The 25,281-nt window shown below is 36.9% G+C and overlaps 1 protein-coding gene and 1 long non-coding RNA gene across 32 annotated transcripts in view; both read right to left on the minus strand.

The window, feature by feature from the left end:
- The window catches only part of LOC105483059 (fragile histidine triad diadenosine triphosphatase), a 1,492,666-nt gene that overhangs the window by 1,400,582 nt on the left and 66,803 nt on the right, over nucleotides 1-25,281 (minus strand). The window lies entirely within an intron of this gene.
- Nucleotides 26-25,281, minus strand: LOC139361992 (uncharacterized). Its single transcript, XR_011620132.1, has 2 exons — nucleotides 5,259-25,281; nucleotides 26-3,460 (listed from the first exon to the last, which is right to left on the minus strand). It is a non-coding gene; the product is annotated as an uncharacterized lncRNA (long non-coding RNA).

A 25,281-nucleotide genomic window follows, 5' to 3' on the forward strand; every position in this document is an offset into this window, starting at 1 on the left:
ATTATCTTAAAATGCTTTCTCTTAAAAAACTTTTTTTTTTTTTGAACTGAGAATTACATGCTGTGCCGAAATAGGATGGTGGTGGGTTCTGATTATATCTTTTTTCTCATTTTGGTTTTGCTCTTAAAGTATAGAAAATACCAGGTTGCTCTCTCCTCTGATTCCCTTTTCTCCCAGGGACTAAAACTTTAGTCTGCTGAGTCAAAAGTAAGCTTTAGTATTAAACTTCCATCTTTTATTGTTTTTCTCTCAATATCTAAGAACAATGTGATTATGCATCATTTTGTATATAGAAGTGCTACTGAGAACTGCATGCAAAATGAATCAAGTCAATGATGTATTTGAATGTGACTCTAATCACTGAAGTGGGAAAAAGATACCAGGGTTCTACTTTAGACTGCTAACCTGCTGTGATCACCTTAGCCCCTCTTTTAAATGAGTGGGCTGGAAGTGCTCCAGCTCATCTCTAAAATTCAGTGTGCTTCACTACCTCATGGCATAACAATAGGATGGAAAACCATGCAACCATTAAAAGTGATCATTATAAAATGACATAGAAAAAGAAAAAATAATTGTTATAATATTTAATAAAAAATTATTCCACAAATTATCTGTACATTAACATTTTCATTAGGACCTCTTAAGCCATGCCATTATCACAAGGGTGATTAAAACGTATCATGAGTATCTGTTAATATTTAAAATTAGACTGTTAGCCTGTACTGACCATATTTTAGGGGAAAAGCTAGAACTCTGACACATAGCAAAAAAGAAAGGGCAAAATATTAACCTCCAAAATCCTTTAAAAACGTACTCTTAAAGCTTTTTTTCACTATCTTAGTGAAGATCATTAATATATACCTTACAGCGTATTTTAAAATTGTGTTTCTTTACCAGGGAATTTTTTTTATCTTTAGTAAATTTCATATTTGTTTCTTGCCTGCATGGAATGTTACCCTTCCCTTACCACAACATGACAAAATTAATAATAGCCTTACAAATTGTGAAGATACAAGTTTGAGGGAAAAGATATCAACTTCTTTTTAAATTACAATAATACGTGATATCACTATTTCATTTTATTTAAAAGAAATGTTTTACAACAGAAATCATCCAACCAATTAACAGGGAAAAATAAGATGTGACATAATCCTTAGGAAGGATTACTGGGAAAGAAAAAAACAGTCATAAGTACAACTTGGTACAATTTTTTAATGTTTATGTATAGTGTATGCTTATATGTATGTATAATACATTATAATATACATAGCATCTAATATTTAGAGTGCATGCATATTATGTATGTGTTATGTGTTACATGATTGTTTTTGAGAGATAGTTGCTTACACTATTGGAAAACCACTGGTCATTTGGCATTTCTAAACAGTATGGTGCTGCAGATTTTGACCAGCCTTTGACTAGTCTTGGTCTTGTCGTTATTTAGCATTCAGATGTGTCAAGAAAATTATTACCTAAAAAAAATTTTCTAGCTGGGCACAGTGGCTCACGCCTGTAATCCCAACACTTTGAGAGGCCAAGGCGGGTGGATCACCTGAAGTCAGGACTTCAAGACCAGCCTGGCCAATAAGGTGAAACCCCGTCTCCACTAAAAATACAAAAATTAGCCAGGCATGGTGGCAGGTGCCTGTAGTCCCAGCTACTCGGGAGACTAAGACAGAGGAATTGCTTGAACCCAGGAAGCAGAGGTTGCAGTGTGCTGAGATCGTGCCACTACACTCCAGACTGGGCAACAGAGCAAGACTCTGTCTAAAACAAGCAAACAAACAAATCTGCAGATCTGGTTTTGGAGTTTTGAAGTGAAAAATTGCATTCTTTCGTCTCTAAGTAGTGTAACATTGACAATCCAGGCAATTATTGTCATGCTAATGTAATAAATGAATTACCTTTACTATTCTACTGCCAATGTGCTTTTTTTATAGCTTTATTTAGATACATTTCACAAACCATAAAATTCGCCCATTTAAAATGTACAATTCATTCATTTTTAGTATATTCAGAATTGTGCAACCAAGAACACAATCAATTTTATAACATTTCAGCATCCCAAAAAGAAAGCCCATGTGCATTAGCAGTCACTCCCATTTCCCCCTACCCCTGCAGCCCTATTAATCCACTAATCTACTATGCATATGGATTTGCCTGTGCTGGAAGTGTCACATAAATGGAATCATACAGTATGTATCCTTTTGTGACTAGTTCCTTTCACTTAACATTATGTTTTCAAGGTTCATTCACATTGTAGCGTGTTTCAGCACTTCATTACTAATTATGGCCAAATAACATTCCATTATAGGAATATGTCATTTTTGTTTATCCATTCATTGTAGATAGATATTTGAACTGTTTCCACTTTTTGGCAATTATGAATAATGATACTATGAACACTCATGCACAAGTTTCTGTGTGGATATGTTTTTAATTCTCTTGGGTACATAATTAGGAAGGTATAGAATTGCTGGGTTATATGGTAATTCTATGTTTAACATTTTGCAGAACTGTCAAACGTTTTCCCCAAGTGGTTGCACCATCCTACAATCCCACCAAAACATATGAGGGTTTTAATTTCTCTTATCCTCACCAGTGCTTGTTATTGTCTTTTCTATTTTAGCCATTCTAGTGTGAATGAAGTGGTATCTCATTGTGGTTTTGGTTTGATCTAATTTGACTTGCCTAGTAAAGAGTGATACTAAGCATCTTTTCAAGTGCTATTAACTATTTGTATATCTTCTTTGGGAAAATGCCTATTCAGATACTTTGCACATTTTTAAATTGTGTTATTTGTCATTTTATGGTTGAGTTGCTGAAGTTCTTAATATAGTCTAGATACTAGTCCATCATCAGATACAAAATTTTCTCCCATCTTTAGGTATATCCTTTTACTTTTGTGATGTTGTCATTTGACACACAAAAGTTTTAAGTTTTGACAAAGTCTGAATTATTTATTTTTTAAATTTTGTCACCTGTGCTTTTGGTATTATATCTAAGAAACCTAACCCAAGATCACAAAGATTAACTCATATGGTTTTGCCTAGGAGTTTTATACTGTTACCTTTTAAATTTAGGTCTATGATCCATATTGAGCTAATTGTTATGTATGGTGTGAGGTACAAGTCCTAAGTCATTCTTTGCATGTAGATAACCCCAGTTGTCCCAACAACATTTATTGAAAAGACTAATGTTTCTCCTATTGAATTGTCTTAGTACTCTAGTTAAAAATCAATTGACCATAAATGTGAGGATTTATTTCTAGACTCTCAATTCTATTCTATCGATCTATCTTTTTTGTTAGTACCACACAGCCTTAATTGCTATAGCTTTGTAGCAAGTTTTGAAACCAGTAAGTGTGAGTCTTCAAACTTCTTTCTTCTTTTTCAAGATTGTTTTGGCTATTCTGGATATTTGCAGTTCCACATGCAATTTAGGATCAGCTTGTCGCTTTCTGGGGAAAAAATAAAAAAACAGCTGGGATTTTTAAAGGGATTCCATTAAATACATAGATCATTTTGGTCAGTATTGCAATCTTAAAAATGTTAAGTTTTCTGATCCAATAACATGGCATATCTTTCCATTTATTTATTCTTTAATATCTTTCAACTACTTCCTAGTTTTCACATCTTATAATTCTGTTAAGTTTATTCTTAGATATTTTATTTTTTGCTGCTATTGTAAATAAGATTGTTTTCTTAATCTCTTTTCCAGACTGTTCACTGCTAGTATATAGAAATAAGATTGATTTTTGTATATTGATCTTGTATCTTGCCGCATTGCTGAACTCGTTTAGTAGTTCCAAAAGTTTTTTAGTGAATTTGCCAGTGCACTTTTAACTTAAACTTTTAAATTATTTTGTCCCCACTATACTTATAAACATCAGTGTATGCTACTACTGTACCACAATTATCCTCGATATTGAGCAATTAAATCCTGTCTGCTCTCAGCTCTCATTCAGTCCCTTCAATTAACCCTTCAGGCTGATGATCACTCTCCACAGGAAAGGGGAAAGCATGACATAAAACAAATTACTTCTTTCTTAATCCTTTCTATTTCTAGTGGTTAGTAAAACCATACAGAGTAGTAAAATGAAACATATGCTGAGCTACTGAAACTCTTCTGCCTAGCATTACCTTGCTAAAATGAAGTCAAGCAAAATGGAACCAAAAGTGGATTTTGACATTTCATATTTTGCTGAATACTGTTAGGGCGCTGGCAATCACTGTCTCTTACATACAAATTAACAGCCTACCATCTGTCAAGTGTTGGGATAATCACAGGGTTTAGTGCACAATATGGTTATTAGAATATGACCTGACAAAAAGGAAAAGAACACAACCTAATTTGGACTATAAAATCTATGATCTCACTTGCAAATGACAGTTTGACAAGCTATTATTCTGCATTTTGGCTTCTACAGTAAAAGCAGTTTTATGCATACATAATTCTGTTAGTTATACAGGCAACAGCCCATGGAAGATTGCTTTAAACTACAGAATCTGCTTGGTCATACAATATTTTTTAACTAATTCTTAGACAAATATTTGCACCATGAATAAGTAGGAATGTAATGATCTGAGCCTTCAGATTTCCAAGTGAAGCACCAATCATTAGGCAAAAAATGTCTTTGTGATATTGCTGCCAGCAATTCCATAGAATTCCTCAGGGTATATGCAAAGAAAGTACTGTAGGAACTTATTAAAACTATTCACATGGACATACATCAAAGTCAAAAAGTTGACAGTTTTGAAAAGTGTAATATATGAAACACTTTGGTGTGGAATTTACTTCATCCCCAGCAGTGACATCTGCTAATGAGCATCATTAATATTGCCTACTTTTATTTATCCGAATGCCTCATGGGTGCTATCTTTATGTACATTCCTCTGTAGCGCCTTTTGTTTCCACCCAGTGGAAATAAATCCCATACTGACAGCTGCCTCTAATAAAGATGCTTCCAACAAAATTCTTCTCTTCTGGTTGCAGAGAGAACATAGAGTACCAAGTTCTTTTTGCTGTTGTTTTCTGCCTCTCGAAACAGTGCAGAAATGAGTATTGTTCCTGAAGGTTATTTAAGGGTACACCCAGTGTGTCTAAAATACACGCCTAAGACAGAATTGTATTAATTAAGTCTCAAGACAAAATGTTCTGTTGAGGCCACAAAACAAAACAGATTTTTAATATTAGCAGTTATATTACCTAGGGAGCTTAAGCGAGATAATAACTATATAACACATTAGGCAACTCACACGGCAAATTATGTTGCTTTGTTTTAGACTACACGTCTTATCCATTATTTTCATACTTGTTTCCTTTGACGGCAGAAAAAAATGATGTATTTTGGCCGGGCGCGGTGGCTCACGCCTGTAATCCCAGCACTTTAGGAGGCCGAGACGGGCGGATCACGAGGTCAGGAAATAGAGACCATCCTGGCTAACACGGTGAAACCCTGTCTCTACTGAAAAATACAAAAATTTAGCCGGGAATGGTGGTGGGTGCCTGTAGTCCCAGCTACTCAGGAGGCTGAGGCAGGAGAATGGCGTGAACCTGGGAGGTGGAGCTTGCAGTGAGCCGAGATCGCCCACTGCACTCCAGCCTGGGCGACAGAGCGAGACTCCGTCTCAAAAAAGAAAAAAGAAAAAAGAAAAAAATGTTGTATTTTTCTGTCACGTTGGCTCAATATAAGGTGAGTCAGAGTGCCAAGGCCCTTCTGCAAGGGATCTTGGGATCCAATTTTAATATGCTGCAGTATGAATTTTAAGAACAGTGTGTGATGAATTGTCAGGCTGCATGATATCCCCAAATTTCCCAGTACTGAGACCTTCATGGCTATTCTCTGAACCTAACAAAAAGAAAAAAATTCGATCAAGATTTATAGAAGATTTATAAATGTATGAAAATATAAAAACTAATAGTTACATCCATGGGTTTAAAATGATTCCCCTATAGTGGCAACCCTGTATGAAAATACAATATGAGATGAGGGATCAGAAAAATAAATGAAGTAAAGATTTCGGGAGAATCATGGAAACTTACTCATTTACAGGAAAGCCAGTTCCTTTTTCACCCTTGGAAAAAACTATAAACAAATCCCAAGTTCTTTCTAGCTACAACTGGCATTATCATTTGGCTAGTATATTCATGATAAATGTGTTAATGTGAAGACGATCCATCATAAATGTAACTTCAAAAATGAACTTCTTATTTTAACTTCAAAAAGAATTATTCTAAGATTCAAAAGTCCAGTTAAATACATACAGAAAGAAGGATAGAAAGGAGAAAAGTTTAAAAAAACAAAAAACTATGCACAGACCAAAGATGGGAAGAAAATTATTTATGTGATAAGACTATCAATTATTTATTTTCTTTCAATTTGTATTAATGTTCGAAACAAACACACATCGTCATTTAATAAAAAAGAAATTCTATATGAATTATTTTCTCTCTACGGTGTATTTAAAGGGATAATTTATATATAGTAAAATAAACAAATCTTAAGTATATGGCTCCATGGTATCTTCATACGTATAGACCCAAGAATCTTCCACCTAAAACAAGGTATGCAGTTATTTCCAGAAAATTACCTCCTGATCCTTCCTAGCAATAGTCTCCTAGCTCCCTATTTTTCTGGCTTCTAGTATCATTGATTCCTTTCGTCAGCTATTGAATTTTACATAAATGGAAGCATACAGTGTGTATTATTTTGTTTGTGGCTTCTTTTGGCAACATAATGCTTTCAAGATGCATCCATATTGTTATATATATTTGTTGTTTTTTCCTTTTTGTTGGTGAGTAGCATCTCATTGTATGATTATATCACAATTTGTTTACAATGATGTCTAAGGATAGACATTTGGATTTTCTCAAGTGCTTGGCTACTATAAATAAAGCTTCCATGAACATTCTTGTACATGTCTTTTTCATGAGCATATGCAGTAATTTCTCTTGAATTAATACAAGGGAAAATATACGAGATACAGTTTTTAAATTTAAAGCAAGGTCTAGTATTTCCTTTTACGGTTATTTTATTTTAAGTTAGCAATGTATTTAAACATTCATAACGTGTTGGTTTCAATCTAAGGAAAAGGTAATGGACAAAAGAGCATAAATTTGTAAAACCTCATACTCCTAGATGAAGAGTTCAAAAGAAGAGAAAGAAGTTATATGCCCAGTGGGGACTGCTTCTTCTGGATCTTCATGCCACAATGGAAAGATTTTCAAAGGCATAAAATTTTCCATAGAAACACTCTCAATCTGTTATTTTTAACAATTAAAACTTATATTTAACTGAAAGTATAGTAGAGAAAGAAAAATAATTTATGAAACTAAAAGCAAACCTCTCAAGTAATTAAGAGGCAAATATTTCAGGGCTGAAAGGTCATCACCAGTCAAAGAAAACATTCAGAAAAGTGAGAAACCATTGAAATTGGACCAGTAGATGGCAGAGTAATAGACGGTATTTCCACGACATCTACCCCATGCCAGGGGAAAAGAAGAGAAGGGTTTTCTTTAGGGACAATGACAAGGACAACCTTCTGATATGTTGCTAAGGATCACGCCTAGGGTGACTATAAATAATTTATTATCCAAAATGAGACACTTCTGAGACTGAAGGGGGTAATAAAATTAAATAAAAGTAATAAATAAAAATTAACAAGCTTAATAAACAAAAATTGTTTTATTTATATTATTAAAAATAATTTATTTTTTAAAAATCCACCTGTTGACTGAAAAATTGGTTTTATTTTACTGGTTGACAGTTGAAACACAGTCCTATTCTAAAACGATTTCCCAAAGTAAAATTATTTTTATTTTTAAAAAATGCTAAACTGGGCCAGGTGCCGTGACTCACACCTGTAATCCCAACATTTTGGGAGGCACAGGTAGGAGGATGACTTGAGCCCAGGAGTTCGAGACCAGCCTGGGCAACATAGTGAGACCCTGTCTCTACAAAAAATACAAAAATATTAGCCAGACGTGATGGTGCACACCTGTAGTCTCAGCTACTCAGGAGGCTGATGAGGGAGGATCACTTGAGCCCAGGAGTTACAGGCTGCAATGGGCCATGATTGTGCCACTGCACTCCAGCCTGAGACTCTATCTCAAAAAAATGTATACATAAAAAAATGCTAAACTGGACAAGATGCAGAGACAACCGGTAAAAACTAGGGCTATCTTGAGTAAACTCAGATGCATGGGTACACTAGTCAAGTGTCACCTCCAACCCTCTCCAGTTAATTTATCAAGGTACCTATAAATGCAGCCTAAGGCACTGCCCCTGTCCTTTTCTTCATTCAAACAAGTAACTGTTGAAAATCTTCCATATGTTTGGCACTGTCCCAGGCAGAGAGATACAATGATAAATGAGCCCAACTTTCCTTGGACTCACGGAACCTTCAATCTGTCAGAGAAGATAGCCAAAGAACAAGTTACTACAAGTGTGCTAAATGTGAAGGAAGATACAGAGCCCACTGAGAGGCTTTTACATCGTAGTGATCAATGGGGTTTGTATTGTTCCCTACAGAGATTTTTTTGGAAGTGTGAAGAGCTCTCTCATTGATGGGGGACATAATTCATATGTTCCTTCTTTTTTAAGAGATGGAGTCTCCCTATATTGCCCAGGCTGGTCTGGTCTCCACCTCCTCCTGAGCTCAAGTGATCCTCCCACCTCAGCCTCCCAAAGTGCTAGGATTACAGGTGTGAGCCACCATGCCCAGCCATTTAACTCATATTTTCTGAGGGGCAACAGGGCCACCAAATGTTCTTATGTAGGACAGGCCCACATGATGAAAAATGATCCTGGATCCCTCATAACTTTCAAATGTTCCAACAGACATTCACTTAGATTAAAAAAAAAAAAAATTATAATTATCTATTTTACATAATAGCTTAAAGTATCTTTTGCACATTTTTAATTTTCACTGAATTTTTCAGAAATGCAACTAGCATTTAAACGGAAGGAATAGTGTATTTTGTTTTGTTCAACACTTTACCAATTGTTCACTGTTTCAGAAAATCCCATCACTGACAGCAATGGGGCTTTTGGTACCCAGTCTACCAATATAACACAACTATATTAGTTTGCATTCTTATCTGTCAAATGCAAATACATAAGAGAGAAATAGGCCTAGCACCAAATATTATTAAATTGGCCATGGGACATGAAAGTCAAGGATACTACCAAATTGCATTCATGAAAAGCATTTTTTTATATATATTTCATTTTACTGTCATAGTACATACCTTTACAAAAACCTATAGCACAATGATGAGAAATCTACACTGTGAAAATTACTGATTAAAATTATTTACTGACTTTGGATTTGCTTCTTGTTTCTCAGTCTTACAGTGAAACTGTCCCTAGAGGTCTCCCCCACAACTTCTTTATGGCTTTTTATATTACTGTTTCTTTTTCCAATCCATTCCCTATTCCCTGTTGCCTACCGAAGTGCTTTTTAAGAACTAGAGACCAAAGGTATGCATCAACATAAGACAGGATTTCAAGATTAGAGGTATTCTTCCTGTGATTCTTCAACACCACTCAGTCCCTTTTCATAATATAGGGAATGACTCTGCAGCTACCCTTATGAGTAAATCCCACTCATTTCCAGCAATGGCATACTTGCCTATGTTCTCTACCTCAAAACTGTATTATTTATCTTAGCATGTTAGCTCCACTTCCACTAAGGTTATTTCCCTCTTTTTCTCATCATGTATGTTACTATTAATATGTATCTGAAGGTTAGCTTTTATGCTAGTATCCCTCAAACCTCTCATCTTTCATTTCTTGTACTCATTTCACAGAGTAGCTTGTGATATTCTTTTCTTTTTATTTTTTTTCTTTTTTTGAGATGGAGTCTCACTCTGCCACCCAGGCTGGAGTGCAGTGACGTGATCTCGGCTCATTGCAACCTCTCCCTCCTGGGTTCAAGTGATTCTCCTGCTTTAGCCATAGCTGGGATTACAGGCATACGCCGCCAAGCTTGGCTGATTTCTGCATTTTCAGTAGAGACGGGTTTTCACCATGTTGGCCAGGCTGGTCTCCAACTCCTGACCTCAACTGTGAGGAGAAAATAAAACCCGCCCACCTCGGCCTCCCAAAGTACTGGGATTATAGGTGCAAACCACCACTCCTGGCCTGATATTCTTTCCTTATATCCAATTTTACTCATATCAAGTGGATCTAAGCATTTGATTAATTCATTATGTCTTCAAGTACAGTTGTGCCCAAGCCTTTACACTGAAATATTTAGCTTATTGTAAGCCACTTCCCTTTTCTTTCTCCTTTATATTGTAGTTAACTGTCATACAATTTTTTAAGTATACAAGTGGGTAGGTAATTTCTATAAGCTTCAAAAGAGGACAGTTAATCTGATGGGATTAAACAGTTACTGGAATCTAATTTGGGGCAGAGACTGTTTAAGCTGAAACTTAAAGAATGGGTAAGAGTTAGCTAAGTGAAGAGAAAGGAGATCAGGGAGATAGAAAAAGAGGCCAAACCCTTAAAGGCAGAAGAATCCTCAGAGATAACAGAGCAGAGAGCTTCAGCTAGAGAACTGGTTGCCAAAAGGGGTAAGTGAACCACTGGAAGCACGCAGCTGAATTTTTGCTGATAAAAAGGCTAACTTTTTAATTTTAATAGATTCAAGTGTTTTGAAATACATATTAGAAGAACAGTAGTTTCCATTTAAGGTGGTAAAACAATTTCCTTTTACAATTAACTGAAATAGAAGCAAAAATACCTTTTTTTTTTTTTTTTTTTTTTTTAAGTACGTGTTGGTACAAATAGGAAATAGGACATGAATATGGTAAATATATGGCTTCTGAATGACTGAAGTTGGGGTGCTCTGACGTATTAGCATGGAGGCTGGAGAAGGAGATAGAGCCAGAGATGAGATGAGAAAGCAAGGGCTTGGTCAGGCAAAGTCCTATAAACCACTGTAATTATTCAGGTTTCTGTCTTAAAAGCAATGAAAAGCCATGAGAGGACTTTAAACAGAGGAATGAGAAGATCATAGCTGTGTTTCATAAGATCAGTATGGTATCTATATCAGAAATGGATTGGAGGTAAGAAAGATGGCTGTGGGTAGACGAGTTAGCCAACTTTTTCAAATGTTTAATTAAAAGACAATGGTGGGGCCAGGTGCGGTGGCTCACACCTGTAATCCCAGCACTTTGGGAGGCCGAGATGGGAGTATCACAAGGTCAAGAGATCGAGATCATCCTGGCTAATATCCTGGCTAATACAAAAAATTAGCCAGGCATGGTGGCACGCACCTGTAGTCCCAGCTACTCGGGAGGCTGAGGCAGGTGAATTGCTTGAACCTGGGAGGCAGAGGTTGCAGTGAGCCAAGATCATGCTACTGCACTCCAGCCTGGGTGACGGAGCGAGACTCCATCTCAAAAAAAAAAAAAAGACAATGGTGGTCCAAGTTCAAGTGATAGCAGCAGAGATGAAGAAAGGAAGAGGAATTTGAGAGATAACATTTTCGGAAATCTAAGTTGCCATAAATTGAAAAATAGTTGGCTTAATGATAGCTTGGCTGACAACATGAAGAAATAGATGCTAAGTGAGCATATCAATTGTAAGATATTGTTTCAGAAACATTAAAATATGGAAAATCCAAGCTTCTTTAAATAGAGGAAATACTATTTTTAAAGGGTAGAAAAGAGTGTGTAGACAGTAAACAAATGACTGATGATAGTGAACACCCAGTTGGAAAAAGTCAAAATTGCCGGATTTCTTTGGCCTCAAACTGCTAAACATCTAATGACTTGGGCTTTATTCACTTTTTGTCTTTGAGTGACAGGATAGATCATTCTGGTGATATAGATGGAGCCCAAATTGACAAGGTCACTGGAGAAAATAAAATCAAAAATCCTTTCTCAGGTAAAGATACACCTGAGTAAGTTATGCTGACTTTCTAATATCAGAGGCCTAAAACTTGTAAGTGGAAGTTTGCTTACAGAAGACAATGTTCACAGCATTCTGAAAGTCATGGCCAGGTTGTTGCTATTATTATGAAAATGGTGATTTATAGCCAATGTCCATAGCCTAGGCCTCGAGGTATGTTTACAATTTACAGTAAGATGGGCCCAGCCTTAAATTATTGTTAGCAAGTCTTGATACATATCACCTTTAATTTTATTTCTTAGGGGACAAGGTAAAACCACATTTTGCAACTATGTATATCTCTTCACATCAAAGTTTAACTCCTCAAGATGAATACATTCTGTGCCTCTGCTCCCATCTTTAGGAAATTTCAACTGCTCTATTCTTTCCACGACTGCCCATTGTCTTAAAAAAAAACCCAAATCAGCTGGCATTTTAAAAATTAAATACAGTATATCTTCTAGAAAGAAAAAATAATCACCAGGCTCGCACGTGGCAGATTCCTCTAGCCACGCAAGCCTGGATATTTATGAACGTCATTTCTCACTTGGCCCAGGGAAACCTCCCAGAACGATAGGACCATTTACACTAAATGAACCGAACATATTACTGGAGTAACAATTGACATTAAGTATATTACAGCTGCCAGGGGCAGTATCAGGAAGAATCCCTGGATGACAGACAACATGATAATGTAGAAGGAAGAACCTGTAGAATCAGAAAGGAGGGAAAAACCCCTCATAAAACAATTTTTAAAATATATAAAGAGATCATATTTAAAGGAAAAACAGAACTTCTGTTATTTTTTTCCTTCTGTCTGCAGTAGCCTTCTGGTATTAGAGCGGCAATGCATTTGCTTCCCCGTAATATTCTCAACACTAACAAGATCAGAGGAAATGATTTATTCCACCCCCTCTCCTGCTACTTCTGAATGGCAGCGAGAGTCCTTGGGGACATGGGATTTCTGAATTGCTTTCGGCCATCTGATATTGCAGCTCTGCAGCCTTCCCTGGAATGAGCCAGAAAAATCAAAATAATTACATTAATGCTGGGAATCAAAGTTTATTGACTCTCCCTTGAGGTGGAAAACCAAAAAGCTGGTTACAAAAGTTGCCAGCTTATTTAATGATACCACTGCCTCCTCCCTGTTCTTGTCAAAACAGCTTTTGAAAGCATTTTCAAATAAAGCCTCTGATGTACTCCAATTCAATAGCTTATCTATTCCCTTTTAAATAAAAGCTAGTTCACATCATCTCACCCCCTCAAAGGGAGGACCCGACAGGCCCTCTTCCCCTGCCAAGCCACTGCCAAAGGCAATACTCCCAGGCAATATCCCTGCCATCATTTCCGCTCCCTTCAGGAAGGTTCTGCCTCATTGAATATTCTTCTAAGCCAATGAGAGAATCTCATGCCTCCCCAAGGCAGCAATCTACATTTATTATAACATTCATGGCTGTTAATGAAACTTGGAGTTTCTTTCACTTTACGACAATTCTTTGGATATTCAAAGTCTCCTCATAAGACAGGGGACTTATGAGCACACCCATTTCATGGATGAGCCCACAGACACAGAGATTCAATGTGGTGCTGACCTTCATAACTTTCACAGGACTTTGCTACAGTCCTAAAAAATAATAGACGCTAAATAATAATTGAATTAAACTGAAGTAGGTAGATTAATTTTTTTAATTAAACTGAATCAAACAGAACTGAAATAAACAAAATCTAGCCCTCTCCATGCCTAGTCAACACCTACTATTTGTTCTTGTTTCTTTTCTTTCCTTTTTAACATAAAAATTTTCAAATAAAATGAGAGACAAGTATAATGAAACTCCAAGTACCTATCCACCCAGGTTCAACAGTCATCAAGATTTTCCCACATTTGCTTCATTCATCTTCTCCTTTTTTTTTTTTCTTTGTTGAAATATTTTAAAGCAAGACTAAGACATCATGCTACTTCATTCCTACTTTTGTCAGTGATTATGCTGTGCAGAAAAGAGTTACCATAGAAGGCCTGAGGTTGCTATCTTTAGAATTTAAAAAAGTATGCAGGTAGGTAGGTAATATCTACTAACTTCACTTTATGATGATAAAAGAGACATAAGAGAAAAAGGCCTGCTTGCAAAGCTGACTCTTGGCTGGCATCTGGGAACATGGACTTGGGAAGATTACCATCATTCCCAGAACTGATAAGAGTGGCTCACTGTGCCCAAACTGTTTGTTCAAATAATGAAACGCTAAATGCCTGCTTTCCTTCTGGGAGTCTAAAATGTTGGCATGTGCTAGCCAGACAGTATCTATGTGACCAGCCCCCAGTAAAAGCCTTGGGTGCTGACACCCTAACAAGCTTCTCTGTTGGATAACATTTCACATGTGTTGTCACAACTCATTGCTGAAGGAATTAGGCATGTCCTATGGGACTCCACTCAAAGAGGTCTCTCAGAACCTTGCATCAAGTTTCCTCTAATGTTCACCCCATACGCCTTTTCCCTTTGTGATTTTGCTTTTTATCTTCCTGTAATAAATCATGGCTGCAAGTACAACTATATGTTGAGTCCTACGAGTATTCCTAGCAAATCATTGAACCTGGTAACGGTCTTGGAACCCCTAACCCATATACCTACCATTCTTTAAGTCTACTTAAACCTCACTTTTTCACAAAAACATCAGTGACCTTGGGGAGATGCCAAACTAAAGGAGGCCCCTGTTACCCATTCTCACAGCACCCTGAACTTCCTCCTCATAACATTTATCAAAACGGTCCCTAAATAATGTTGAAATCATTTGTTTATGGTCTATTTCTCCACCCAAGAACCCGAAGTCCCTGAGACAGGAATTATATCTGTTTGGTTTGCCACGTATACCTAGCAATGAGTACTGAGGCATGAATTTTAAATAGATTCAAGAAAATATCATACCCCTCCTCCAAGTTAAAGAGGTACAGTTTATATAATTTCCCTTGCATTACACTCATTAATTCACCAAATACCACTCACTTATGGTATAATCTATACTGTGTCCCAGTTCAGCTTAATATCCACTTCATTAACATCTTTCTGTAATTAGCAACATCATGCCAATGCTTCATCTTCTAGGTATGACAAAGTGTGACTCTGCATGGGAGCTTTCCTCTTGACACTGGTGACTAATTTATCTATTTGCATCACATTTTAGGACCCTCTTTCCACCTTACAATCCTCCAGAGATTCTCCTACAAATACAGACTCTTGAGATGATTCTTACACGCCTACTAAAGTTTTGAAAACCACTGTTTTGGGTCACTCAAAAATGAAAAGCCTGCTATAATTGAAGAAAACCTCATGGATATGATTCTTCACCTGAATTTTTAAAAAGATAAATAAACCACAGACTAAACATAAAAGAAATTTTGCTAAGCATATTCAGCTACTGAAAATACCATATGACAACAGAGAGAATAAACATATATTCCTTTAAAGAAAAGAAGTGAGTTGTCCATATGCCGTAAGGGATACATCTATATATACACAGAATGTCTTGCACATTTAATGTGTGCACAGAAATGGGTCAAGTAGATTTTTTTTTCATGGTGGATGAAAGTAAGATGTGATGAGACACACTTGAATGGAGATTGGCAAGATTTTTAAAGATTATAAGCTTTGCATTTTCATATAATCTACCATCCTAAAAATTCACTTCTAAGTATATATTACCCAAGAGAAACTTGAGAACAGTGTCAAACTCCATCAGTTAAAGGCCACCAGGAACACACTGGTAGTCAAAGTTAAGTGGTTCAACTTACTGTAGCAAAGGAGAAAGTACCCCAGAGGAACCTTGGAAGCATCTTAGTAAAGGGGAATTATCAGTGGCTTCCTCTAGGGTTTGGGGGATTGAAACAAACTGAAGTTGGCCTAGAAGCAGCAATCACTCTGAGAAACACAGTGATAGTCAGAAGAGAGGGCTGTTTAGTCATTTGTAGGGTCACAGAATGGCTTAGTTTATGCCTTGTTCTGAGTATTGTTTATGTTCTAGTTGCCAGTAGAGCCATGTTTTACTTTCTCACATATGTACCAGGAAATGTGTATAAGAACATTCATAGCAGCACCATTCATAGAAGAAAATTTTAAAAAATATACTAAATGGTTATTGACAAGAGTATATATAAAACTTAAAATTAAAAAGGACAGGGAATGATGGACATGAGGTGAGTAGTTAGTTACCTCTTACGAAGAAGCAGAGATGGGATAAAAGGGGGCACAAATTTGTAAGTTATTGGTAATATTTAGTTCTTAGGTTTATGACTGTTATATTATTAAATAAATATTGTAAAATAAAACAGAATTTACCATGGATGACAGTGAGTCATGAACTGAAATTATAATTAATCTACCTCTGTGACCTGAGGTCCAAATTGTTTTAAAACAAACAAAAAAATAAAAATAATCATTCATATTTACATTTCCTTCTCAGCCACACATTTTCTTTTCCACTTAGCATTTTCCACTATGACACAGTAGGTGCCAGTTGTGTTTATACAGAAGCTACAATAAACAAGACTTTTTATTAAATGCAAATGTCACCATGCAGTAGAGTCAACTATTGACTTTGTGCAACCTCTCATCAACAGAACCATCAATATGTCTAGCAAGGCACAGGATTTATTGTCTATGCACACCTTTCAGAGGGCTTCCTGAAACACAACTAGCTTCCATAATTGGTAACCAAATAAAACCACAGGCAACCAGAAGCAGAATATAACTCTTTCTAGGAAGCTGTAAATTAAAGGGAGATTTGTCTAACTAAATGTACAGTGCTGCACTCACATGGGCATTTCATCTCCTGCTCTTTAATGGAGGCAGTCCTTGCCCCCTACTTCACATTACGAATATGGTTTCATCTCTGACAGAAGGGCCAGAGCACCTGACAGAGTCCTCACATGCTCCCTCCTTTTACCTTTCTCATAGCATTAATTAATTAGAACTGTCTTTATATTCAGTGACATTTGATTTTGAGGACATTTTTACAAAATAACAATATCAGGTCCAAGTTCACTACAGCAATAGGATCTACAAGAACCAAAAGAATGAATGCTTTTTAGCAAATGAGAACACAAAGTCAGATGATCCTTATTTTTAAAAAGCTCATAAACTATGTCAGGAGGGGAATCACATTGCCAGACACCATAAAACAACACATAATTAAACTTCAGCAGTCCACTAGACAACCTAGAAGACCTAGTGACAAGTCCTTCTCCACTACTGCAACCAAGGTGGGATGATTTACATGGAGACTGGGAAAAGTCCCATGATATTAGACCAAAATCCAGCACTGCTGCTAATTTTTTTAGACTGAAATGTGATTGCCCATTATTAAATTTTTACCATTAAAGGGAAAAAATAGCTTATTCTAACAAATACTTAATTTCTCTCTAGCTTTGCTGCAGTCCTGACTTGTAGTTTATTCTAATAAATAATTTACAAATAATTGTGGTCGCCTCCCATATGATCTAAAGTAATGCTATCTGAGATGAATAGGACTAACATTTTCTATCTGGGGTTCATGGAGTTTTTGATCCAATGAGAGAGAACATTCAGGAACTTAGCCTGCCTCATGAATGAAAATAGGTAGAATATGTTAGGTGTGTGTTTGATACAATCTATATGTAAAAGGCAAATTATAAAAGTTTCCCTCCCTGCAGAGACAAAAGTCCCACAATAGGGTACACAAGTTGCATTTCAACCCCACCCACACCCTCAGATGTGCATCTTCGTTCAGTGCACAGAAGATTCAACTGTAGGGACGGCCTGGATACACATGGCATGTTTCTTCCTTACCCACTTGGTGTCTTCACATCCCCTTCCCCTTAAAATAATCCCATTAGACAAAACATTCCTGGATACAAGGAGCAGCCATCAATGTCCATGGATGGATTTCAAGGGGATGAATTAGTTTAATATTCTTAAATGTTTACCTTGCTAATTCTCAATACTTATATACAATATAAGACTTGATTTCTTCTGTCTACAATATGAAGTCTGTGATTAGAGTAATATTTCAATTTTGGTTTGTTTTGGCTTGGAATTAGCAGTAGGATACCAATTTAACTCAAATTTACTAGTCCTCATTTTCCCTAATTCAGCATTTATTTTTCACCTATAGAATTCTTTTTCTTAAGTTAGGCTCTTTGGGGTCATCAGCCCCCCGAAATCATGTGCAAAATGTGATGTCTATGTGCACATGCCTCTTTCTGCGAGGAGAGGCTCCTGAGAACTTTGATGCCAAGTTAAAAACACTGTGCCTTGAGTTTTTGACATTGGGGAATGATGGAAAGAATAAGATAAAGAATATACAACAGCTGCCACAACTACTGCATATTTTCTTTCTATATCACATTCAACAGTTTATTACAATCACCAGGCTTTTCATTCCCATAAAGCAACATTCAGACTTCAAATGTGCTAATAATGTAACTGGAGAATTTGGGAAAACTACACATTCCTCTCCCTCATCCCACCCCCACCTCCTTAGCCCCAAGAATCAGATTTCATCACTCTAGGATAGAACCCAGAAATCTGCACTTTTTACAAGTGCCTCATGTGATTCTGAGGCAATGGTCAGAGACCCAAGCTTTGAAAAACGTGCCATGATCTACCGTCGAGTAGGAATCATGTACATAAGTTCATCCATTAGAGGAAAAAATAAATGTATTTGTTTCTTTGTAAAGATAGGACTTCGGAAATTTTGACTTAGATTACTCTGTAAGCCACAAGGAAATTAGAAAGCTCGTTTTTTACAATAATCACTGTTACTTGACAGTTCCTGCAGCATGTTAAGATGGCTGTTATTGATGACACTTATTACGTTTTCCCATGCAATAAAACACAGGAACATACAGTGGAAGAGATAAGTATATTTTAAAACAATAGAGGGAAGAAAAATAATGGTAGTCATGTCCTCTCATTATTTGTGTAGACTGACTACCATGGGGAACAGTGAAATGCCTTTTTTAAAGTTACACTGTGGCTTTAAATTGGGTTAACTCAGGGAGTATAGCCATGAAACAAGTGGCTATAGAGATATAAAGAATGGGCTATTTCTCTACATTTCTCTTTTGCCTTTTATTTTCCCTATGGTCTTTAATGCATTTCTCTTTGGAATGGATGAAGTTATAAAGTTGCCTTACATAAAAGCTTTGCTTGAAAGATTGGTAATCGCGCACTTCGCTACTGAATTGTCCAGTCTATTCAATCTAAAAAAGGCTCTTCTCTTTTGTTCATCCCAGATTATCTCCTTTGCAGAGTGTAATAGAAATATCTGGGTATAAAATTGAGAAATTGTTCATAAATGTTATGGAAGGCTTTTTGAGCTGTTTACTATTAGAGGCCTGATTTAGCAAATAGAAAGTCTGCTTTTGCTCGGTTGGAATTTTTTTCCCCCCTTTTTCCTTTTAACTAAATCATCCACAGTTTAAAAAAAAAAAAAAGATACAGATTTCACAACACTTTCACCCATGATTAGAGCAGAAGAAAACTAATCGCTTTTTTTTTTTTTTTCAGATGGAGTCTCACTCTGTCGCCCAGGCTGGAGTGCGGTGGCACGATCTCAACTCACTGCAACCTCCACCTCCAGGTCCAAGTGATTCTCTCGCCTCAGCCTCCCAGGTAGCTGGGACTACAGTTGCGTGCCACCATGCCTGGCTCATTTTTTGTATTTTTAGTAGAGACGGGGGTTTCACCATGTTAGCCAGGATGGTCTCGATCTCCTGACCTCATGATCCGCCCGCCTCGGCCTCCCAAAGTGCTGGGATTACAGGCATAAGCCACCACACCCAGCCACAGATTGCTATTTTTAAGAGACAGTTTTAATATCTTTCACTACATTTGGAGAAGAAAAAAAAATCAGCACTGCTATTATCTGTAGGTAAGTTACTTATCTTGCCATTTCTTTATTTAAAGTATTTGCACTGAACCAGCCAATGAAATGCATTATTCTATTGTCCAGAGTTCTCTAGCAGAAACAAGAGACAGTATGCATTACTGAGAAGTCAGATATATTTGCACTAAATCAAAAAAATAAAAATAAAAAGACTCTCTAGCTAGAGGTTAATAACACAACTCAATCAAAACCAGTGACATTTTTTATCAAACAGTCATGAAATTGCCATTTGGAACTCTAACTTGCTACAAATGGAATTAAAAGCGCCATTCTAATTCTGTCTCCTTGCACAATACGACTCTGATACAGAAAACAAGGTGTCTACATTGAACACACCGAGTTTATAAGAGAAAAAAGGGGTTGATTTTTTGATTCTCTTAAATATTAGGGAAGTGTTTAACATATGACTCCTGAGTGGGAGTGCCAGTTAAAGAGTTGTAGTACCCGTCAACGCTGGTTTAACATTTCAACAAAGCAAATCATCAATTAAAACTCACCAGCACCAGTCATCCTGTTAATTGACCAAATGATTATCCTTCTTTAGTTAAGACTCTACCTGACACACTTGAAGAAATTTTTTTCTTTGTTGCAAACCCTCTGGAGTCTGTGGCAGACCTCACCTTGGCAAAACAACCTTGGTTCTCAGATTCACTACAAAGCCCCTCTTTGTTCTCAGAGGGGCTCCTGAATGAAAGCCAAGTTCTACTCTGACTTTCTGATTGCTGCTTCTCAGGTTTTTTTTTTTGTTTTTTTTTTTTTTTGCTTCCTATCAGAAGAAGGAAGAAGGTAGTCATAGGCCATCCATTAAACCTGTGTTTAAAGGGAATTACCAAGGTATGGCCAGCTGGAGATTTTACTCAACATGGTAGATCATACTCAAGGTAGTATATAAATGGTTTAGCAGTAAATTCCACCCCATACTTCTTGGGGTAACATCTGTGCTATGGAGCCCTTAAAACCAAATCCAACTAGCTCTAGACCATAAACATACATTATGATTCAAGCACTTGCAGGAAAAAAATAAATATAAAACTACGCTTTGTCTAGAATATAAAGGAGCCCATTTCCTGATGACAATATTATCAGATTCTGATTTTATGAGGACTAATTTTCAACTCTGTAAATTATAGATAAATTATAACAATGCAAAATAATTCTTGCCTATAGGCAAGCAAATTGTGTTCTGTTCTCTGGAGGTTCAATTAATCCCCCTACCCCATCCTCAGAAACCAGTTTTGCCTTCATTTGTAAGATTCTTTTCAGTATTCCTGATACATAAATGTGTCTGGGCTTTTTGAATTCTCATTAGACTAGTTATAATATTTGGCTGGTTCTCTCATTACAAGTTGACCTAATCTTTAACATGTTATCATTTTATATCAGTATGAGAGTCATGATTTCACCTTTTTTTTTGGAGAATTATTCTTTAATACATGTATAAATCTTGGACTAAGGCTGTCAATTCCAAGACTTAAGTTGTATGACTGCGCCATACTCCTGTCTCTCATACTCTCTGCACATGCCATTTCCAAGCCTGGAATGTTCTTCCCTCCTTCCCACTCCAGCTTCTGGACCTAGTTAATTCCTAATCTTCACTCAGATTTGGGCACAATTATAGCCTCCATAAACAAGCATTGCCTAACTACCCCTCATCTCCGCCAAGAAGTTTAGATCTCCTGTTGTAGTTCTTGCACTTAACACCATTGACATTTATCTATCCAGCTTTTCTGATTAATGTTTCTTTTCCTCACTAGAATAATGCTCCCTGATGGTAGTGACCATATCCGGTTTTACATACCATTGCACCCAGTTAGGCGTCTGGCACACAGAAGGCTGAAACAATATTTGTTGTGATGCGGTTCCTGACAAACTACCCCAAAATATGGCACGTTGACATTTGATAAAACAGTGAAAGCAGGAAAGTCTTTCTGACCTTCTCCCACATTTTTCCCCTGAAGCAGGCCATAAAAGAAATCTCCAGCCTTCCTCTAAAGTGGGTCATATGCCTTATTCAAGAGGTACCCTCCCTATGCCTGGAGGAAAGGAATGTCATTATCTCTGAAGGCACACAGGTAAAGAGGAAAATCTGAACCAAGAAGGCTTGCTAAGTTCCCCCCAGTTTATTACCATTAGATCACACTCCTGTGTCCAATCACACTTCTACACAACTGTTCGCTCTTCATCAAATTTAGCATAAAAATATACAAGTTTCCCTGTTTCTCTGAGTCTTCCTTTCTCCATGTCACATAAAACTTATACTAAATAAACTTATGTCTCTTTCTCTTATTAATCTTTCTTTTGTTATAGGGGCCTCAGCCATTAACCTAGCAATGGAAAAGAAAAATATTTTCTTCTCCCTTGCAGTTGCATATATCAGCAATGCAGTAGATCCATGGATCAGTGAACAAATTGGGCTATGAATATTCCTATTATAAATCAGAAAAACAGATCTAGATCAAAGCTGATCAAAGGAGAAGGAAAAGGAGAAACTGCATTTTGATGTAAGTGTTACTGATTTGAAAAACCCACGGAGATCAATCACCTATTAGAAGGTCCAATGGTATTCCAGATTCTAGAAAGGACCTAGATAAAAATGTAAAGCCACTGAAAGTTCTCTTGCCTTCTCCAAAGAGTCCTAAAATCCAAAAGAACCTAGGATTTCTGGATATTTTGAACTAGAACAAAGGCAAAGCACAAAAAGGAACTACCTTAAATCTATTATGGAATGAGACCAGCATGGTATAGAAGAAGGCTTCTCAAGTGTGGTTCCCAGACCAGCAGTACCTCTTGGAAATTCTCAGGACTCATCCCAGACCTACTGACGAAATCAGAAACTCTGGAAGAGGGCCCAGCCATCTAGGTATTAACAAGCCCTTCAGGAAAAACTGATGCTTGTTAGAGACTCATTGGCATAGAACAAAGATAGTCCTCAACAAAGATGGAGTCACCAGACTCCACTGTAAATAGCTGTGAAACACTGAGCAAGTTACTTAAATTCTCTAAGCCTGAGTTTACTCATGAGGAAAAATGGGGATAACAACAACAAAAACTATCTCACAGAAATGTGATAAGAAATTTTTTTGTTGTTTCAACTTTTATTTTAGATTCAGGGGGTACATGTGCAAGTTTGTTACCTGAGTATATTGTATGATGCTGAGGTTTGGAGTACAAATGATCCTGCCATCCAGGTACTGAGAATAGTACTCAACAGTTAGGTTTTCAACCCTTGCTTCCCCCCCTCCCTCACTCCTCTAGTAGTCCACAGTATCAACTGTTGCCATTTTTATGTCCATGAGTACCCAACATTTAGCTCCCACTTATAAGTAAGAACATTTGGTTTTCTGTTCCTGCATTAATTCACTTAGGATAATGGCATATATGTTGCCACAAAGGACACGCTTTTGTTTTTTTTTTTTTTATGGCTATATAGTATTCCATGATATATATGCACCACATTTTCTATATCCAATCCACCATTCATAGGCACCTAGGCTGATTCCATGTCTTTGCTATTGTAAATAGTGCTGCATGAACATACACATGCATGTGTCTTTTTGATAAAATGCTTTGTTTTCTTTTGGATATATCCTCAGTAATGTGATTGCTGGGTTGAATAGTAGTTCTGTTTTAAGTTCTTTGAGAAATCTCCAAACTGCTTTCCACAGTGGCTGACCTAATTTACATTCTCAACAACAGCATATAAGCATCCTTTTTCCCCACAGCCTCACCAACATGTGTTGTTTTTAGACTTTTTAATAATAGCCATTCTGACAGTGTGAAATGGTATCTCACTGTGGTTTTGATTTGCATTTCTCTGATGATTAGTGATGATGAGTATTTTCTCATATGTTTCTTGGCCACTTATATGTCTTCTTTTGAGAAGTGTCTGTTCATGTCTTTTGCCCATCTTTTAATAGAGTTACTTGTTTTTTGCCTGTTCAAAAAATTTTGAGTAATGTATATAAATCGCCTAGAAAATTGACTGACAGGCCAGGCACAGTGGCTCATACCTGTAATCCCAGCACTTTGGGAGGCTGAGGTGGGCGGATCACCTGAAGTCAGCAGTTCAAGACCAGCCTGGTCAACATGGTGAAACTCTGTCTCTACTAAAATACAAAAATTAGGAGGGCATGGTGGTGCATGCCTGTAATCCCAGCTACTCAGGAGGCAGAGGTAAGAGAATCACTTGAACCCAGGAGGCAGAGGTTGCAGTGAGCCGAGATCGTGCCATTGCACTCCAGCCTGGATGACAAGAGTGAGATTCTTTCTCAAAAAAAGAAGGAAGGAAGGAAGGAAGGAAGGAAGGAAGGAAGGAAGGAAGGAAGGAAGGAAGAAAGGAAGAAAGGAAGAAAGGAAGAAAGGAAGAAAGGAAGAAAGGAAGAAAGGAAGAAAGGAAGAAAGGAAGAAAGGAAGAAAGGAAGAAAGGAAGAAAGAAAGAAAGAAAGAAAGAAAGAAAGAAAGAAAGAAAGAAAGAAAATTGGCTGACAAAGAATGGATACTAATGAAATAATAGCTGCTATTGAATTTATCATTCATGTCAGTAGCAGCAGTAGCACCGTCATCACCATTACCATCATCTAGTCTAGATTCTTAAGACCTGGAACCCAGGGTTGGAAGAAACTGTTGTCTTTTTGCCTCATACATCAGCAAAGCATGCATAGGGCTCTTAGGAATTGGGAAGGAGGAGTTCAAATTTCTGCACCATTACTGTCTTCTAGCTGATGCCACCATTTTTTGTCAGTCATCTATACTAAAATATACTAACTTAGATGGGTGCAGAATTTAAGAGGTTACACAAGCACTTAGCACACATGCTATCCGATCCTCACAAAAAACCTGAGAGTAGTTATTTATTTCAGAGAAGTTAGTGGACTTGCCCAAAGTCACATTGCCAGTCCTCACAGTCATCTGAAGAGCTAGACTTGAATCCAGGTATTTTGATTCCAAACCTAGTGCTTTTTTCTCTACTTCTCCTTGTCTATACTTCTGTTTTCATTATACCACCTTGCCAAGGAAACAGACACTCACCAGACACACTGTAGAGTAAAACACACCTGACATTCTCTAGAGTTCTTCTTGGATCCTGGAACATGGTTCTTCTTATTGTCTCTACTTATAAACCTCACATTTACAGAAGCAGTCTGTATTTTTTAACACCTTTATTAGCAATAATTGGTCCCTTCTGCTGTATGTTTGTTTGATTTTTAATACACACAGTTCAAGATGAACTCAAATCTGTTCAATACCAATCTTTCTAAAAACCAATTTTCCAAATATCCTTTTGTAACACAGAAAACTGCAGACCATCTTTCCCGCTTCTAAAATACAGTCACTTTCATAAATGTTGTCCATTCATTCTGGCACTGAGTATTCATAAAGCCACTACTCATTGCTAGGCACTATGTAGCCACAGGTTAGAGTAAATGCCATTGCAAAGCATCAACAGGTAAAATGATAAAGTAGTC

The sequence above is a fragment of the Macaca nemestrina genome, chromosome 2 (assembly GCF_043159975.1).
Source record: "Macaca nemestrina isolate mMacNem1 chromosome 2, mMacNem.hap1, whole genome shotgun sequence".
Lineage (NCBI taxonomy): Eukaryota > Metazoa > Chordata > Mammalia > Primates > Cercopithecidae > Macaca > Macaca nemestrina.